The following is a 20,139-nucleotide window of genomic DNA, read 5'->3' as shown; positions in this document are numbered from 1 at the left end:
GGCGGTACTCGGCGTCCCACCAGCTTTACTCGCAGGGACTCCCCGAAGCCCGGCGCGGAGCGGGGGGGTCCCCGGGCGGGCCCGCGCCGAGATCAACGCTGTCAGAGTGGCAGAGGCTTAAATGGCCCCTCGGTGGGACCCCAAAGGCTCTCCGGGAATCTAGGTAAACGGTGCCCCGCTTGCTAGCCTCGCCCCGCCCCGCCCACGCTCCCCGTGCAGCGGCGGAGGGCACCTGCTCCCTGGAGAGGGTGCTGCCCTGCCCCCCTCACTGCCCCCGCCCCCCACACACTCACACCAGCCCGGGGCGTGCGGGGTCCTCTGTTTGGACACAGACCGCCTTGTAGAAACACGCCGCCACGAATGTGAGCTCCACCCGAGGACAGAAACGTGCGCCCCGCGTGCCCTGCCATTAACGGGAGTGGCGGGTGGGGGCCCGCCCGCGGGGACCCGGCGGCGCCTGCCCCGCTGCGGGGCGCAGGGAAAGGGTGCGCCTGCTAGCGTCCGAGTGGGTCGTCTGCAGCCGCTGCCTCGTCCCCCCCACCCTGCTCCGGCGCTTACTTCCGAGCGATGGGGGTGCAGGAAGCCAGTCCTCATGGAGCGGTGCGGTCCTGAGCCGGCCTCCATCCCTAAGCTCTCGTTGTAGACTGTTCCTCTCAATAGGCAGAGGGGACGGGGTGAAGCTTCCTGTCGCGTCCCTCAGTAGTTGGAATGGCTTCTGAATTCCATGCCCAGAGCATCAGGCGAGGGAAGATGCAGTGTGCTGTCATCACGGTTTCTGGTGCCTTGCTGTAAAGGAGGTTTCCCCGCCATCAGTGACCCACGTTGTCGGGTTGTTGGGCCCCGTGAGGTTGGTACTGCGGTAGGAACTTAGGACAGGTGGGACGTGGGACTTCCTTCTGCAAACTGAGGAATGGGGGGTAGGGAAGGCCTGTAGGACATAATGACATGGCAGCTTTAGCCACAAATGAATCATGAGAAGGTAATACCTGCACGTTGAGGATATGGAAATTAATTTTCTGAAAACCATCCGTGCCAGAGCACCTCTTGGAAATTTTTCTCGTGTCCCCCGGGGGTACATATGTTCCCTTTTGAATGCCTCTGATGTCGTTCCCTTGCCTTTTATAATGTAAGGATCTCATACAATTGAATATGATGAGTTAAAAAACATATTTTTGGAAACAGCGTTTCTAAATGCAAGCATACTACTTTATCTGGTACTCAATTCAGAAATTTAAAAGGCAGTTTACTTTTTACACAAAAGATGAAACAAGCTGTATTACATTCTTTAAGAAGGATTTTCAAGGGCAATTTAGCTTAAATTTATTTTCTGGAGATATAATCCACATGCCATAAAATTCACCCCTTTATCGTATGCAATCCAGTGGTTTTTAGTATAGTCGGAAAGTTGTACAACCATTACTACTGTCTAATTCCGGAACATTTTCATCAGCACCAAAGAAACCTGGTACCCATGACCAGTCCGTCACCCCACGCAACTTCTAGCCCCTGACAATCCCAAATCTCCTGTCTGTAGATTTACTTCTTCTGTGTATTTTCTGTAAGTAGAATCATACAGTATGTGACTTTGTGTTTGAACCTTAACGTGTTCAAGGTTCCTCCGTGTTGTAATATGAATCAGTACTTCACTCCTTTCTTAGGGCTGAGCTTAAATGGTCTTCTGCTTAGACTTGACCGTCTCCCAGCACATTCACACGCAGGGTTTTCAGTGAGTGATTCACTGTAAAAATCTATTTCCCAGTTAATCTAAGGCCGTGGTCGGCAAACTCATTAGTCAAGAGAGCCAAGTATCAACAGCACAACGATTGAAATTTCTTTTGAGAGCCAAATTTTTTAAACTTAAACTTCTTTAACGCCACTTCTTCAAAATAGACCAGGCCGTGGTATTTTGTGGAAGAGCCACACTCAAGGGGCCAAAGAGCCGCATCTGGCTCGTGAGCCGCAGTTTGCCGACCACGGATCTAAGGTGTCCATTTCTTCAGGTCAATATTGCTCTCATTAAAGGTTAAAGCTGAGTCACTGACACATTGGGAAACATGGACTGATGGTTTAACATCAAATGGTAGAAATGGCATTCAACAATTTCACTCACATCCCATTGGCTCCAGTGAGTCTGTTGGTCACACCTATCTCCGAAGGAGACTTGGAAAACATAGGTTCAGAGGTTCTGTTGCTAATGAAGAGGAGGAAATGAATATGGGATAACAGTCAGGGGTTCCCAGCACTCTGTGTTATGAAGGAGGTACCCTGCGGGAGGTACTTGCGTGGGGTCAGAGATACCACACTTCTCTCGTTTCTCTGACTCCTCCAGACACTGGCTCTTTTCGCAGCACATGTCCTCTGAACCATTCTGTGTCCAGGAAAAACTAGGTGCTGTGATTGGCCAGGCCTTGGCAATGTGCACACCCTCAAGGCCAAGAGGACAGATTCTATCCCTAAAAGAAAGGAAGCTTGAAAAAAATAAATAAAAGAAAGGAAGCTTGCTCTACTAAATAAGACAAGAAATTAAGGATCTGTTTTCCAAGCACTGAAGGTGAGGCTCAGCTTTCTTCTTTACCAAAATCAAAGAATCCTATAGAATGTCAGTGGGCTTATATGCTGTGTTAGCAAATGTTCATGATTTGTTTTATTTAGTACGTATAAGACTGTTGGCTGATGTGGTCAGTTTTAAACAACACAGACATTGAAATCAGAAGCATCTGGGTTTAAAAGCAGGTCTACCACTTGTTGCCGGAAACCGATCATGGTCTCACTGATAGAAAGATGTGGAAGGCTGGTCAACCTTGAAGCTCTGAAAGGTCAGAGCCAACCACTCCCTATCTAATTGAGACAATGGTAACTGAGGCAACTTCCCCACCAAATAATCCTGTAAATCCTTACTGATATGATAATCTGCTTATTACCTGCCTAAGGGCTATGGGTGTATCCCAAACCTGAATAAAAGGGATGGCAAGGCCAAAGCAAGGCGGTAGTCCTCCCCTAGAGGTGGGCTCCCGCCTGGCCCCCAGTATTCCCAAATTAATACTTTTCTAGTCTCTTTCATTTGTGTGCGGCCTTCTCCAGAACCCGAACCCTGAACCATGAGGGACGTGAAAGGGGTTCCCACAACTTGTGAATAAGAATAGTGTCACCATTACTGACCTACATATATCAAGCATGGCACTTTACATACATTGTCCAGTACTTCTGTTTCTCACACACACCCCGAAAAGGACGTGTCACCAACTTTCAGATGTAGAAACGGAAGCACAAAGCGTTAGTTAACTTGCCGAGAGGCAGTCAGCACCGGAGCCATAAACAGCCAGCTTGGTTTTCAACCCCGGAGACTCGATCAGTAGGATGAATTGCTTTCCCACGTTTCCTTGCTTTGAAAGCACCTACAGAAATTTTAGTTTGCAATAGTATGTATTATCTGTGACTTTTGACAAGTTCCTTATCTTTGCTGAGCCTCGCTTTCTTTATCTGTGAGCTTAGAAGTTTGGGGTTAGAATATTTCTTGTGTTTGTTTCAATGTGAAGATCTGAGGCTATTAACATTCTTTCCACTATTATTAAATTTCACTACGCTAACAGTAGATGGTGCTATTGAGTACTGGCTTTAAAACCCAATAAAAACAATTCTAATTACTGAATTCATAGTCCTCAAAGGAGACACCTTCTCAGAGCATGCGAGGTCAGGGGATGCTCAGAAAAGTTGCACGTTCAAATTTGTTAAGCTGAAAAATGTTTTGTTATGCTACTTTAAAACACTGAAAAACGAAAGGTTTAAATATATAATCTGCATATTGGCCCATACTTTATTTTATTTACTTTACTGGATGTTTTAAGACAACTTATTAACATTAATATTCTGATTACAAAAGATGGTATCTATTTCTCGATTATATTAAGAGTGAATCATAACCACAATTTTGCATTCTAAAGCTCATAATTGTATTTTATACTTATAGGTATTTAACCTCCAAATATAGCTTCCTCTAATTTAATCTGCAGCAAGTAAAAATATATATTTTCAGTCTTATACTTCTAAGATGGGGGGAGGGTGCATGGAAATATTGAACATCTCAACCGCATACAATTTTATAAATGTTTTATTTCTCAAGATTTAGTCTAAAAATAAATACAGGCCTGGCCGGCTTGGCTCAGTGATTGAGTGTCAACCTATGAACCAGGTCAGGGTTCGATTCCTAGTCAGGGCACATGCCCAGGTTGCAGGCTCAATCCCCAGTGTGGGCTGTGCAGGAGGCAGCCAATCAATGATTCTCTCTCATCATTGATGTTTCTATCTCTCTCTCTCCCTCTGCCTTCCTCTCTAAAATCAATAAAAATATATTTTAAAAATAAATAAATACAGTTGCATGCCATATTGATTGCTGTCATAGACCCATGATTTCCTATTTAGGGAGAGTTACAATATTATTTTATACTAGAGGCCCGTTGCAGGAAGATTCCTGAAAGAAAAGGGCTTCCGGCGGGCTTTCCTCCCGCCACCGCCACCTCTCCCGCCCCCCCCGCGCTTTCCCTGCCACCTCTGCTCCCCAACCCCCACCCCACGGTTTTCCTCCCACCGCTGCCACCCCCCCACCCTCTGCGCTTTCCCTTCCGCAGTCGCCGCCCCCCCTGTGCTTTCCCTCCCACTGCCACCGCTGCCCCGCACTTTCCCTCCCGCCACTGCCTGGTGCTTTCCCTTCCCTCCCGCCGCCTCTGCCCCCCACCTCACGCTTTCCCTCCCACAGCTGCCCCCCCCCGCGCTTTCCCTCCCGCCACCGCTGCCCCGTGCTTTCCCTCCTGCAGCCGCCTTGCTTTCTGCTTTCCCTCCCTCTTCCTTCTATGCTGTCTTCAGTCTTCACTCCTTCCTCCCTCAGTGTATGCAAATTAACCGCCATCTTTGTTGGGTTAATTTGCATACTTGTTCTGATTGGCTGTGGGCATAGCGAAGGTACGGTCAATTAGCATTTTTCTCTTTTATTAGTGTAGATGTGAGGAAACAGTCCTAGAGAGGTAAAATAATTTTTCCGAAGGTTATAAGCCTAGCTTCCCAATTTCCTGACTTCCAGTCTCAAGCACTTTTCATTATACTTTCTCAGTTTATATATTAACTAAATTTTGTGGGAGGGGTTTGTTTGTTTCTTCTGATTTAAGAAATTACTTAGAGCAACAGGTATTGTTTTAATGAGTACTTCCCTTTTTTAGCGGGGGGAGAGGGAGAGAGAGAAAAAGAAACATTGATCGCTTGGCTCCCATATGCACCCCCACCAGGGATTGAACCCACAACCCAAGTATGTGCCCTGACCAGGAATCGAACTGGTGACCTGGTGCATAGGACGACACTCCACCAACTGAGCCACACTGGCCAGGACTAATGAGTACTTCTTCATAAATATTTTTAATTCTAATACATTAAGAATTACTTTAGCTACATAAAAGTAAAAGGAATAGTTATAGCTGCTAATCAGTACCCAAAAGCTATTTACTTTATTTTTTAGCTAACTAGCTGTGCGAGTTAAGTGTGTGTGTGTGTGTGTGTGTGTGTGTGTGTGTGTGTATGCAATTTGAAAAAAAATTAAAAAGACCTAAACACATGGAATGGCATCTCATGTTCATGGATCGGAAGACTTAACATCATTAAATGGGTATTATACTAAATGAGTAAGTCAGAGAGGACATACCATATTATTTCACTTAAATGTGCAATAAAAAAAACAAATGAATAAATAAAACAAAATAAAAACAGACTCATAGATACAGAGAACAAACTGAAGGTTGCCAGAGGGCAGGGAGGTGGGGGAATTGGCAAAAAATAAATAAAAAATAAATAAATAAATAAAAGTGAAGGAGAATAAGAGGTACAAACCACCAGTTATAAAAAATAAGCCATATGGATGTAATGCACAGCATTGGGAAAATAGTCAATATTATCATAATTCTGTATGGTGACAGATGGTTACTAGAATTACTGTCGTGATCACATCATAAGGAATATAAATGTCGAATTAACTATGTTGTACGCCTGAAACTAATATACAGGCAGTCCTCGGGTTACATATGTCGTTTTGTGGTTATGTCGCCATCTCCCATTTATTTATTAAAAAAAAAAAAGTTCCGTCATTTCAACGTATGTACATACGTATGTGCTTTATGTTTTTTATTATTTATTTACCGCAAATAAAGGTCAGGAATTGTTATCTTTCTTTTAAATTTTTTTTACTGTCAGTTCATTCCTGCTGTGTCTGTGCTCCATGTGAGTGACGTAAGTGCTTATGTAAGTAGGTTCCGACTTACGGTGAAAATCACGTTATGTCACGCCGTAGGAACGGATCTCCGATGTAACCCGAGGACCTACTGTAATATTGTATGTCAAATATCCTATATAATAAAATCCTAATATGCAAATTGAACAGCAGAACAACTGGTCACTATGACGCACACTGACCACCAGGGGGCAGACGCTCAGTGCAGGAGCTGCCCCCTGGTGGTCAGTGCACTCCCACAGGGGGAGCACCTGCTCAGCCAGAAGCCCGGCTCATGGCTGGTGAGCGCAGCAGTGGTGGCAGGAGCCTCTCCCATCTCTGAGGCAGGCGGGTGGTAAGGAGCGAGGGGTCCCATACTGCGAGAGGGTGCAGGCCTGGCTGAGGGCCCACCTCCTCCCCACCCCCACAGTGCACAAATCTCGTGCACCGGGCCTCTAGTACTTCAATAAACAAGAAAAATGAGTGAAGGATATAAAGAGAAAAATCAAAGTTTTACTTGGTGGCTGTATAAATTAAATGCCCCACTTCTGAAAAGAATTTGGTGGCATGTATCAAGAGCTACAGAAATGTTCATAGTCCTCCACACATTGATTCCACTAGGGAGAATGCATGTCATTTCATTTCATTCAACAAATATTTATTGACTACTTTTCATATGTTAGGCATTGCTCTAAACTCTAGGGTTTAGGACAGGCCAATAAAGACCTGTCAATATCAGATAGATCACCACTGTTAGAGGTTTGAACCCTGTGTGTCGCTCTCCATGGTTCTGAACCATAGCCATCACGACACAGTCTACTTCACTGACATCCCCTAGGTCCGTGGTCGGCAAACTCATTAGTCAACAGAGACAAATATCAACAGAATAACAATTGAAATTTCTTTTTAGAGCCAAATTTTTTAAACTTACTTCTTCTAACGCCACTTCTTCAAAATAGACTCACCCAGGCCGTGGTATTTTGTGGAAGAGCCACCACACTCAAGGAGCCAAAGAGCCGCATGTGGCTCGCGAGCCGCAGTTTGCCGACCACGGCCCTAGGTAATCTTCCCCAGAATTGTGAAGCAGAGCGGAGAAGAGAGAGTAGTAAGACAAAAATGTGGAATCCAGAGGAAGACAAATCATCGCAAAGGCATAGCCACTTAGATTCAGGCAGAAAAAAAAGGAGATTTCTTTTGAGATTATTTTCAAATAGTTTATTTTCAGCTGCAAGGTTCCACAGTAAAGGAAACAATCAATAGAATGAAAAGGCAACATATGGAATGGGAGAAGATATTTTCAAATTCTATATCTGATAGAGGGTTAATCTCCAAAATATATACAAACGATCATTTGTCCTATGAAAAACATGCTCAACATCACAAAATCATCAGGAAAATGTAAATCAAATGAGATAACATTTCACACCTGTCAGGGTGGTTATTATCAGAAAAACAAAAGACAAATGTTGGCATGATGTACATGGTTGATGGGGATGCAAAATGGTGCAGCTAATACATAAAACTATGGTTCCTGCCTGGTGTGGCTCCATTGGTTGGAGCATTGTCTCTTGCACTGAAGGGTCACAGGTTCGATTCCCAGTCAGGACACATGCCCAGGTTGCAGGCTCCATCTCCAGTGGCATGCAAGAGGCAGCTGATCAGTGTTTTGCTCTGACATTGATCTTTCTTTCTCTCTCTCCCTCTCTTTTCCTCTCTCTAGAAATCAATTTTTTAAAAGTCTTTTAAGTAAATAAAACAGTATGGAAGTTCCTCAAAAATTTAAAAATAGAATTACCATATAATCCAACAATCCTACTCTGTGGAATTCCAAAGAATTCAAATCAGTATCTTGAATCAATATTGGCATTTCAATTTTATTACAGCACTATTCACTATAGCCAAGATGTGGAAACAACCTAAATGTCCATCAACAGAGAAATGGATAAAGAAGTTATGGTATATACATATAATGGAATATGATTCCGTTTTTAGAAGAAGAAAATTATGGATAGTTCCCTTGCTGGTCCCGGATCTGTCTCTTGCTTCAACAGTGTTTGGATGGAATAGACCCAGGGACCCAGCCTCCAGCCACTCTCCTGTGTCTTGTCCAGTCTCCACCTTCAGAACCACCTCTGAGACCAGCCAACACACCGGGTTTTTTTCTACCTTAACTCCTTATTGCTGAACAACCATGAGCTCCCAAATTCGTCAGAATTATTCCATCAAGGTGGAGGCTGTGGTCAACCACCTGGCCAACCTGCCTCTGTGGGCCCCGCATTACCTCTCTCAGGGCTTCTATTTCGACCGACCATGATGATATGGCTCTGGAGGGCATGGACCACTTCTTCCTCGAGTTGGCAGAGAAGTAACAGGGCGCCCAGCGTCTCTTAAAGATGCAAAGCCAGCATGGTGGCCGCCTTCTCTCCAGGATGTGCAGGATGAGTGGGCAAAACTCAGGACGCCATGGAAGCTGCCCTGGCCTTGGAGAGGAACCTGACCCGGCCCTAGTGGAGCTGCAGGCCCTGGTTCTACCCGTGCAGAACTCAGCTCCGTGACTTCCCAGAGAACCACTTCCTGGCCGAGGAGGTGAAACTCATCAGGAAGATGGGCCACACCTGGCTCACCTCCGCAGGCTGCCGGCCCCCAGGCTGGGCTGGATGAGTCTCTTCTAAAGGCTCCCCCTCAAGCACGACCAGGAGCCTGTGGAGCCCAGAGGCCTTTTAGAGGCCTCTCTGCACCCCCTCCCCACTGTGTCTTATAACAACATTAATTCACTTGGATCAGGTCCTCACCCTTAGGACCCTACTTAACCTTAATTACTTCCTTAGAGGCCCCATCTTCAAATACAGCTATATTGGCGTTAGGGCTGCAGCATATGAATGGAAGGGAACACACACATTCAGTGCATAATATTTGGAAATCCTCAAATATTTAGAAGTTAAACAACAGACTTCTAAGTAATCCATGGGTCAAATTAAAAAAAAAAAAGGAAAATTGGAGAATATTTCAAACTGAATGATAACGAAAATACAAGCTTACTCATTTGGGGTGGAGAGGAAATGCAACGAAGGCAGTGCTCAGAAAAAAATTTATAGCTTTAAATTCAACAAACAAGTGCTGGCGAGGATGTGGAGAAAAGGGAAGCCTAGTGGGAATGTGGGCTGGTGCAGCCGCTATGAAAACGGTATGGAATTTACTCAAAAAATTAAAAATGGAACTGCCGTTTGAACCAGTGATCCCACTTCTAGGAATATATCCTAAGAAGGCTGAAACACAATCAGGAAGAATATACACACCCCTGTGTTCATTAGCAGCACAATTTACAATAGCTAAGACCTGGAAACAGCCCAAGTGCCCATCAGTAGATGAGTGGATAAAAAAGCTGTGGTACATTTACACAATGGAATGCTATGCAGCAATAAAAAGGGATTTCTTAACCTTTGAGACAGCATGGATGGACCTGGAGAGTATTATGCTGAGTGAAATAAGCCAGTGAGAGAAAAATAAACACCACATGATCTCACTTATAAATGGAATCTAATGAACAAAATAAACTGAAGAACAATATAGTTCCAGAGACATGGAGGCATGGAACAGACTAATATGTCTCAGAGGGGAGCTGGGAAGAGATTAAGAATAACCAATGGGCACAGATAATAGTGGCCTGGGGTGGGCAGGGCTGGGAGGAGGAGGGTAAAGGGGAGGGAATTGGGGGGCATCAATTTACTGTCAACAATTAAAAACAAAAACCGGAAAACATTGGTCCTCTCTTCTACGTCATGTCTGAGCTCTTTTCCTCCTAGACGGCACTTAGAAATCACTGTGCTAGCCTTGCTTTCTGCTGACAGGCAGCAGTGACACAGGAAATGTAGGTTTGGGCTGATACTAGCGTAAAGTAAACATCTGAATAGTGTCAATATTTTTAAAACATAAAATTTAAATAGAACTTATGCCGTAACAGTAAAATGACAGGAGCTCAGTTCTTATTTTTGGGCGAAACATTTCCCCTGCACTTCCTATTATCCATTTTAAGGGCCAACACTGACTGTCCCTGGGTAGAAAAGTGGTACAATTATTTTTTTCTTTTTTTTAATATATATTTTATTGATTTTTCACAGAGAGGAAGGGAGAGGGATAGAGAGCCAGAAACATCAATGAGAGAGAAACATCGATAAGCTGCCTCCTGCACACCCCCCACTGGGGTCGTGCCCGCAACCAAGGTACATGCCCTTGACCGGAATCGAACCTGGGACCCTTCAGTCCGAAGGCCAATGCTCCATCCATTGAGCCAAGCCGGTCAGGGTGGGACAACTATTGGAATAATTTTGTTCATCTACTTTTCCCATCGATCCCACTGTTTCCAAAGGAAAGCAAACAAAATAAAACAAAGAACAACCGATTTAGTCATAGTTACTTAGATAACTCCGACCAAAGGCAGTCATTTGGTTTGAATTATATGGTTTGCTTTCCCCAGTTAGCCATTCTACCTTGCCTGTGTATAAATGCTATTTTAATGTTGCTGGCATAAAAAAAGCAAATGAGTACATTTTCCAGAAGGTAAGTGACTTAACTCACCCATGCACACTCAGGCCAGGCTTTGACCTTCCATTTAAAGCTGTATCTATAAACACACCAAGCGTACAAAAGGGTTAATAGCATCTGTGATCCAAAGTTGGCTCTTGGTATTTATTTATTTTTGTCTGCAGATTATGGTTTACATACTTAAGCAATGCTTTAGAGATTATCAGAAAACAGAATTCCTTGGTATAGTCATCTTCTTTCCATCTCCAGTAAGTCCTTTAATCTACTTATACCTAAATTCATTCTCTCTCTCTCTCCCCCTTCCTCCCTCCCTCTCTCTCTCTTTGTTAATCCTCACCAGAGGATATTTTTCCCCATTGATTTTTACAGTGGAAAGGAAGGAAGGAAGAGGGAGAGAGAGAAACATCAATGTGAGAGAGACACATCAATTGGTTGCCTCTTGCACCCACCCTGACCAGAGCTGGGGATCGAACCTGCAACCCAGGTATGGGCCCTTAACGGAAAATCAAACCCAAAACCCTTCGGTGCGAGGGCTGGCGCTCTAACCACTGAGCAACCAGCCAGGGAAAGTCTCTCATTTTTTTTTAAATGAAATCCTTTCATTTTAAATAGCCGAAACGTTATTATGTTTACATTTGTCCATCTATGATTGAAACTCTTAAGACAGTGAAAGTGTAATTTCTAAAAAAAGGTCTAGGATCTAAATTTCTTTCCTGATATTTCAAATTACATGGTAGGGTTAAGGAAATGTTTGCTTAATTCTTAGGACTCCAAGTAGAAACCCTTGAATAACGACAGCTGGCACTTCCAGACCGTTTACCAAAGGTTAGATGTCAGAGTTCTGCATGTGTTAATCGCCGAAAATGCGTGACAACTCTAGTGAGAAGTGGGTGCTGTTATTGTCTCCACCACTGAGGAGGCCAAGGCCCAGAGAAACTAACTGGCTCGGCCACAACATCCACTGCAGGCAGTGGTGGAGTTAGAATCTAACCTCCAGCTGTCAAAAAAAAATAAAAGAATAAAAATAAAATAACTCCAGCTGTCAGGCCCAGACTCCACAATCTTGTCTATTACATGCCTCTGCTGTTGCCACTACTCTGTCATGTCATAGCTTGTACTTGTCCTTCCTCCTCAATAAATGCTTCCTGAATGGACCTGAATCAAATTATTTTTAAATATATTTTTATTGATTTCAGAGAGGAAGGGAGAGGGAGTGATAGAAACATCGATGATAAGAGAGAATCATTGATCGGCTGCCGTGCCCTAACTGGGAATCAAACCATGACCTCCTGGTTCATAGGTCAACGCTCAGCCACGGAGCCATGCTGGCTGGGCTGAATCAAATCCTTCATGTTGCACTTGAGAAATATTAGAATTGACCTTTTCTGAGAAGCAGCACAGGTATAAGGAATATTAATTTGAAAAAAATAGTACTCAACATTTCTGCTTTAGTTTGAGGATTCACTGGCACAAGCCCTAAAACGAGAAGATTTACTAGAACAAGCCAGAATAAACATAGGAAATGCACCCTGGACCTGCTGTTCATGCTTTTGAGCAATTGTGTCAATTATTACCTGGTCAGATTTCCCTCTGGACAATACATAGGCACCACAGAACGTACTCTCGCCGCCCAAACTACACAGGCGGCCAAAATGCGAAAGACGGGAGATGATCTTGGTCTTGGTTACTGCAAAAATGCAATGCAGGGGTCCTCACTGGCACCCAGCACACCCACTGGCCTTACACTGGGGACCCAGAATTTGGCCGGCAGTAAACAGGTTTGGGACTCCGGACATTTCAAGAATATTTTAAAGTTTTTACATTGTTCTATTTGGTCGCATAACGTGTGAATGAACTTTGACAAATATAAGATAGTGTTCAAATATAAAGTCGTGTTTTTTTAACCATCATCAGAATCTGCAGGCTTCTCTAGTCTTCAACACGGATGGACTGCCATTGGAGAGGATGCACTTCTGCCATCCAGCTAGGTGCCCCTGGACGGGGAAGGAGACTTACTCTCCCGCCTCTCCTAGCAGCAGCCTCCTAGGCCCGTGGTTGGCAAACCGCGGCTCGCGAGCCACCTGCGGCTCTTTGGCCCGTTGAGTGTGGCACTTCCACAAAATACCACGGCCTGGGCGAGTCTATTTTGAAGAAGTGGCATTAGAAGAAGTTTACGTTTAAAAAATGTGGCTCCCAAAAGAAATTTCAATCGTGGTACTGTGGATATTTGGCTCTGTTGACGAATGAGTTTGCCGACCACTGGGTTAGGCTTATATGCATGCATACAAGTCCTTTGGTTGATCTCTCCCCGTTACTGCCACCCTCCCCTGTCTTCCCCCTGAGGTTTGACGGTCTGATCCACGCTTCTCTGTCTCTGGATCTGTTTTTGTTCACCAGTTTATGTTGTTCATTATAGTCCCACAAATGAGTGAGATCATGTGGTATCTATCTTTCTCTGCCTGGCTGATTTCGGAGCTCCCTCTATTTTAAGAAAATACTTCAGCGATGTCAGTTTTTGGAAAGCTGGAAGGCTCCATGTCCGACCCTGCAACTTATTCATGTCTTCAAATCATGTCCTTGAGGTCATAATCCGAGAGAGTTTATCCTGCTTGAGTTTGGAAACGTGCATCAGAGCAATGAATGACGTCAGGCACAACTCTGCAGCGAGATTAGAGCTGAGAGAGACGGTTCCAACGGAGACCTGGGTTCCGGAGCAGATTGTACCAGCTACGTGGATGGCAGAATTATACAATGTGACCTAATTTTTCTTTTTTTTCTTTTTTTAAATATATATTTTATTGATTTTTTACAGAGAGGAAGGGATAGGGATAGAGAGTTAGAAACATCGATGAGAGAGAAACATCGATCAGCTGCCTCTTGCACACCCCCTACTGGGGATGTGCCCGCAACCAAGGTACATGCCCCTGACCGGAATGGAACCTGGGACCCTTCAGTCCGCAGGCCGACGCTCTATCCACTGAGCCAAACCGGTTTCGGCGTGACCTAATTTTTCATCGAACTCTGGGTTTCTCATTGACCAAAAGGCAAGAAGGGACATAAAGTCTAATATTCAAATAGAAGCAGAAGCGACCCTATTGCAGCCCGGTGATAGGCCAGCCCGTGCTTGGTTCCCTCTGTGATGAAGTACTAGCTCCAAAGCGAAGACTTCGCTGCACCTGGGGTTGAGCTCAGCCATGGCTCTGCATGACTTCAACCTTTTGTCTGCGTTTTGCTTTCCAGAGCAATAAGAACGCTGCCTACTTCTACATATTGGAAGAGAGCTACCTAGCCATTGTGTGCCTTTATAATCTGCTCTTCTCTGGCCTAAAAATGCACACCCTCCTTGGCAGTTCCGTTTTTGCACGGCTCTAAGTTCCCTCTCCATTTTTCCCTCACTTCTCAGAGAATACTTTCATTTGTCTGTGTTCCTTTCAAAATGGACACAGTGTTCCAGATGTGATCCGACCAGTACATAGTACAATACAGCTATTGTCTCCCATCATCTGGAGAGTACTTTGGGGGGTCACTTAACAAATAGAAATGGAAAGAAAAAAAAACAAGTTTGACAGTGACTGCCATGTACGTAGCTGACACTCCAAAAACATGCCTGGATCTTGTCAAATAAAAAGCCAGCAGGTTTTGCTTGTTTCTTTTTTTTTGTTTTTGTTTGTGTGTGTTTTTTTAAGGACACTTACAGAATATACGGTTACAGGTTTATGGGACATTTCATTTTGTATCCACCTTCTCAGTATATTTGAATTTAGGTTTAGCCTGGGTAGTCTACCCTTTTTCAGGAATAATTGCATTAGCATCAGTAACTACCTCAATTTCACTCCATTTTCAAGCAGTTCGTCAGCTGCTCAGAAGGGATTCTTGCCTGAACAGAGAATTGCACCAGAGAGGATTAGTCAGAGCACGCATACAATCCGGCCCTGGCCAGCTGCTGCTGTTTGGGGGAGTCCTCATTGATGTCGTGGCTCTTCTCCAAGGGAACACGACCCTGGAAACTGGCACCGTCTATTTCTAATATAGACATCGGTCACGTTTCCTTTCTGAGCAGAGGAGATGCTCCTGTGAGACCGAGACGTGTTTTCTGCAGTCACGCTAGTAACCAGGTACAAGACTGCCCTTCTCAAACGCTCTTGCGCCCAGACCAGAGTTTGGAATCACCATTTGTCCAGCTGGTGGCTGTTGGGGACAGGATGCAAACATTATTGGTTCCCCGTCATCTCGCCAGCAGCTGATACGATGCTTGGCAAGGAGGGAACATTTTTTCAGGATTACTTTAAAGAGCATCAGATTAAAGACCCAAATACTGATGCAGGCCGGGACCTCCCAAATCAGTGTCCAACCTCTGTATCTTAGATACGGGCACTGGAGACACGGAAGAGTGAAGTAACTTGTCCAGCGTGACAATATCTCAGTCTAATTGGTTACCAAGTCATCCCTAGACGTTAAGACTGAATCCGGAGCGGCAGAAGGAACTGTCCAGGGCAGGCCCCGGGGTCTCCCACTCTGGCCCAGGTAGGTTACCTTACTTAGCATGCCTGGATTGGAGGAAGCTTGAAAAGAGGTCTTAGCCACAGACCTGGAAGAAACCCCGGGATTTAAATGAGTGATCAAAAGCAAGGCAGGGTGAGCAGCTGGGCCCTGAGACCAGACGGAGACTGAACGATTGACGTGCTGTTTCCTTCCTGTCAGTGGCCGGCACGTCTCCCCGTGTCCACACCGCTGTCCCCTCTGTTGGACTGAAGGAGGTCAGACTCGGGGACAGGAGTTGGCACTCAGAGACAGGACCCACGGGCGGCGATCAGAGGCCACGCAGCGCAGGTGCACGTGCTTCTCCCCACGCCAGGGCCGGAGGGAGGTCACAGGTGTTGTCTCCAGAATCCAGAGGAGGCTCTGCCGCCGATCTCTGGGAAATGTTTAGTTCAACGGGGCTCTTCACTGCAAGATTTTGAAGGTTTTTAATATACTAACGGGGGTTTTGAACCTCCAAAAGGCAAACTGGTCCGCAGAGCCGGCCAGATGTATTTGACCCCTGTTAAATCAATTGAACAAGGAGGCTGTTAGGCAGGTGACTATAATCCTGTGGCCCACTAAGCCAGTGGTCGGCAAACTCATTAGTCGACAGAGCCAAATATCAACAGTACAATGGTTGAAATTTCTTTTGAGAGTCCAAATTTTTTAAACTTAAACTTCTTCTAACGCCACTTCTTCAAAATAGACTCGCCCAGGCCGTGGTATTTTGTGGAAGAGCCACACTCAAGGGGCCAAAGAGCCGCATGTGGCTCGAGAGCCACAGTTTGCTTAGTGACTAAGCAAACCAAATCCCAGCTTGTAAATGCCTCAAAGTTACGAAACCAAACCTAAGGACAACCAATTACAAACAGCCACGTGGGCGTGACGCTGTAGCCAATCAGTTTCCTCTCTTTACTCCCACACTTTCTCTGTGTACGTCCTGCCCCGGCTCCTGTCCCAGGAGCGCTCTTATCTGTTTCCAGCACTGCCCTGTTCCAATCGATTTTTGCTCAAAAACAAAACACTCTTCCAAAGTTCAATATGCCTCCGTTATCTTTAACACCATAATCCTCCTTCATGTTATTAAGACTTAAAGGACTTGTTTTCCCAAGGAGTACACTTGGACACAGTGTTTTTCAAATTTGATTTTGCCGGGACTTCAGTTAGGGATATAATTCATATCGGAAACCAGTACACACATACTTGTAAAACGGAAACGAATGTCTCCTAGAACAGTACTTACCTTTCCTGTATGTGCTGCCTATATTTTCTGTTCTACCTCCCTTCCTTCCTAATGTATGCCGGGTTTCAAACCCACCCAACTGACTTCACAATCTACCCATAGGTCGCAGCCTGCAGTTGCTTTAGCAAACACTGCTTCAGCAAATCCTGTCCCTTCAACCTGCCTTTTACCTGTAAGCTGTGCAACTTTATTGACGGGACCTATGGTAGATAAAAATAACAGAGCGGGGTTAAATAACCCTCAGCTGTGTTACTGTGTCACATCGGAGCGTTCCTTGAGGGAAAGTTCCTCCATGTTGGGGCCCAGAATTTGAGAGACATTTTCCTCTGGGCCCGTGTGTAATAAATGTAACTCCATCTCTCTAAGCGTTGCTTGGTTCTTCTCCGGTTTTCTGTAACAGAAGGAATAAAGCAAGATGTACAGTGTTGTGTACAGCATGCTCCCATCTGTGTACAGAAGGGGGTTATATATACATTTATATGCTTGGTACACATAGAACATCTCTGGGGTATAAATTGGCCACAGTGGTGTGTCATTGGTTGCAGCTACTGTGAAGTGGACTTTATTTTTCACTGTTTATCCTTTTATACTATTTTAATTTTTTACCATAAACACGTTGCTTTTTAAAAACAATGACATACTACTAAATGGATAAATAAGCATATTTTATGAGAGGTGTGAAAATCTGAAAAACCAAGAAACTCCCCGTGCTTGGTTTTGTAAGTCGCTGAAAGTGACGACTCCTGCAAGAAATAAAATTGCCAACGTTCAATCTTAAAGACATAGGTATGTGCTGTGGTGATTGCTAGACATTCTGTTTCTTCCATGGGACTCTTGACTTTATTAAGAAAAACCATCTATGCCTCAGATGTGTGTTCTCTATTCTACCTCTTCCCCGATGTATGGATTTTTTACAAAAATACAGGAAGAGGGTTCCACATATGTTTTCTCAGGATGACTCATGTTTCCCATTTTACCTGCAACTGAGTAGAAATGCCAGTGGCACCGTGAAAAGGAGAAAAAACCAGAGGAACGCCCTGGGGGGCAAGGCTCCTACAGGAGAAGCAAAAGGAGGCAACAGGGGAATTCAAGGGACTGCAGCACCGTTTCTCCAACTTCAGCACTGACATGTTACCAGGGATACGCAGTGGTTCTCAGACTTCAATATTGATAAGAATTACGAGGGATACGCAATGGTTCTCAAGCTTCAACACTGATACGAATTACCAGGGATACGCAGTGGTTCTCAGACTTCAATATTGATAAGAATTCCAGAGATACTGGTTAAAAATTTAGCCTCCTGAGTCCTGCCCCAGAGATTCTGATACAGTGGGTCTTAGATAAATTCTCTTTTCTGAACCTTCTGGGATTAGTCTCAAGTAAAGTGGAGTGTGACAATCTCGTTGAGACACACACACACACACACACACACACACACACACACTAAAAAACCAAAGACCATTTCTGCTACACACGTCACCATCACAAGGACTGCGAGTGTCAGGAAAAGGTCTATTCTCCTCAAGTTGTTCACTTCTAACGCAGATTTTCTCAAGTGAGTTAATACATATGAGGAGCAATGCCTCAGAGTTCTGGGTCTGAAAATGCTAGTTTTCCAGACGATGAGCCAACTAAATGCTTGAGAGGCTGCACAGGATCCGAACCGCTTTTTAACGAGCACTAGGGTCCTGTGTAAAGCCCTTGTGAAGAAAATGCCCAGTTGGTTTCAAACTTGTCGTCAGTGGCACATTACAAGCAACAATCTTATTAAAAGTACATCTGCACAAACATGTAAATGTCCCTATGACGCTTTTCCTTACTTCATCGCCACAGATTGTTTTCAATTTTATTTTGTTTTCCTTTGCAAAGTTGATGAATACCCAGGCACTGATCCCAGTTTGGGTTTAAACTTTGTTCTAAATGCTTGAATAATGTCCCAGATTCTGTCTCTTTTTTAAACAACAGCATTTTGGCCTCGAGTGAGTCACTCATCAAACAGATGTGAGTTTCTAAGTTGGCAAAGCCAGCGGACCCAATCAGCAGTCCCAGTGTTAATACCTCCTCGAGAATGTCCTGCCTTAACCGGTTTGGCTCAGTGGATAGAGCGTCAGCCTGTGGACTGAAGGGGCCCAGGTTCAATTCCGGTCAAGGGCATGTACCTTGGTTGCAGGCACATCTCCAGTAGGAGGTGTGCAGGAGGCAGCTGATGGATGTTTCTCGCTCATCGATGTTTCTAACTCTATCCCTCTCCCTTCCTCTCTGTAAAAATAATTTATAAAATATATTTTTTAAAAAAGAGAGAGAGGATGTCCTAACCTGGGTAATCAATCACGCAGATAACATCATGTTTGATCAAGTTTTCCCAGTCCCAAAAGAAGGCGGTTCATTCAATGACCGTTCCATACTCGGGATTTTATTTTTTCATACTCGGTATTTTAGAAGACAGCAAAAAAGGATGTCTTCAGCCCTGGCCAGGGTGGCTCAGTTAGTTGGAGTGTCGTCCCAGACACCCAAAGGTGGTGGTTCGATTCCCGGTCAGTGAATATACCAGGTTGCAGATTCGATCCCCTCTGGGGATGCATGCGGGAGGCAACCGATGGATGTTTCTCTCTCTCTCCCTTCTCCCTCTCTCTCAAAAAAAAAAAAAAAAAAAAAAGATTTAAGAAAAAAGGAGGTCTTCAAAAGATTCAGTTGGGACCCCAGCCAGTTTGGCTCAGTGGATAGAGCGTCGGCCCGCAGACTGAAGGGTTCTGGGTTCGATTCCGGTCAAGGGCACGTACCTCGGTTGCAGGTTCAATCCCCATGTGGGAGGTAACCAATCGATGCGTCTCTCTCACATCGATGTTTCTCTCTCTGTGTCTCTCCCCCTCCACTCTCTGCAAATCAATGGAAAACTCCGGGTGAGGATGAACAACAGCAACAAAAAGAGATTCAGTTGGGTTCAAACTGGCCCGGCCTCTTTCCGGGGCCCCCTCTCTCCTGAGTGCAGGCCACACATGCCTTGTGAGACATATATAGGTAGCTTCATCTTTATAGCACCCCTTTCAAAAAGTTGTCTAGCTTCCGCCCTGTTTAAAGCTCGTAAGAAGAACTCACTGCTTGTCCAGGCAGCCCGTTCTGTTTTAGAAAACAGTGGTTAGGAGGCTCTTGCTATGTTCCTTCTACATGCGCCCATTGGTGCTCGCCCAGACTCATGTGCCCTTCGAAGGAAAGCAGAGTGAGTGTGTCTGTCTGTCGTGCAGGTGACAGCCTCCCCACTTCCTGCGACAGCTGTGACACTCCAGCTGCTCGCTTTGTCTCCGCTCTGGCTTCGGAAAGAGGTCGGAGGAAATGACTCAGTGGGGTTTACCATGAGTGTGAATCTAGTTGCCTCTAAGCTACTTTATGCAAAGATTCAACAACCAAAAAGAAAAAAGATCTCTAGAAGACAGATTTAGATCGCGCTGCGATCTACTGAGAAGTTTTCCTTGGAAGAGGCAGGTGTACCTTGCTCTTTTTCAGTGGGTACACTTGAGTGGTGGATCATTTTTCGTGTGAGTCTTTTGTTTTTCTAATCATGTGTGTGTGTGTGTTTTTTAAGAGAAAT

At 44.8% G+C, this 20,139-nt stretch overlaps 1 long non-coding RNA gene across 2 annotated transcripts in view; it reads left to right on the top strand.

Annotated features, from left to right (window-relative positions):
* Nucleotides 1-26: 26 nt before the first annotated feature.
* LOC129150878 (uncharacterized) overlaps nucleotides 27-20,139 on the top strand; it is a 26,705-nt gene continuing 6,592 nt past the window's right edge. Inside the window, exons 1-2 of one of the 2 annotated variants that reach the window (XR_008557655.1) lie at nucleotides 27-163; nucleotides 2,379-2,551. This is a non-coding gene — a long non-coding RNA (uncharacterized LOC129150878). The remainder of the gene's footprint in view (nucleotides 164-2,378; nucleotides 2,552-20,139) is intronic. The other variant, XR_008557656.1, reaches the window with a different exon arrangement.

Source organism: Eptesicus fuscus, chromosome 12, assembly GCF_027574615.1.
Source record: "Eptesicus fuscus isolate TK198812 chromosome 12, DD_ASM_mEF_20220401, whole genome shotgun sequence".
Taxonomy (NCBI): Eukaryota; Metazoa; Chordata; class Mammalia; order Chiroptera; family Vespertilionidae; genus Eptesicus; species Eptesicus fuscus.
This window is presented reverse-complemented; position numbering and strand designations above follow the sequence as displayed.